A 274-nucleotide genomic window follows, 5' to 3' on the forward strand; every position below is an offset into this window, starting at 1 on the left:
CCCCCCCACGCTCCCCCCCCAAGGCTTTTTCCTGCCAGAGCAAACCCTGGGCTTTTAATGAGCTTAATGAAGGCCGGGATTTAACGAAAGGGCTGGCGGACTCTTTCCCAAGGAGCTCCTTTCCCGGGGGGGGGACCCAGAGCAGCAAAGTAAGCACATTTCCACCCATTTTGGGTACGGGGAAAACGCCGGATGCTCCTATTTTAAAATATTTGTCTTTTTTTTTTTTACTATTTTCCTTTATTTTCCTCATTTTCCCTCCCCCTTCCCCTCC

The sequence above is a fragment of the Calidris pugnax genome, unplaced genomic scaffold (assembly GCF_001431845.1).
Source record: "Calidris pugnax isolate Ruff unplaced genomic scaffold, ASM143184v1 scaffold205, whole genome shotgun sequence".
Taxonomy (NCBI): Eukaryota; Metazoa; Chordata; class Aves; order Charadriiformes; family Scolopacidae; genus Calidris; species Calidris pugnax.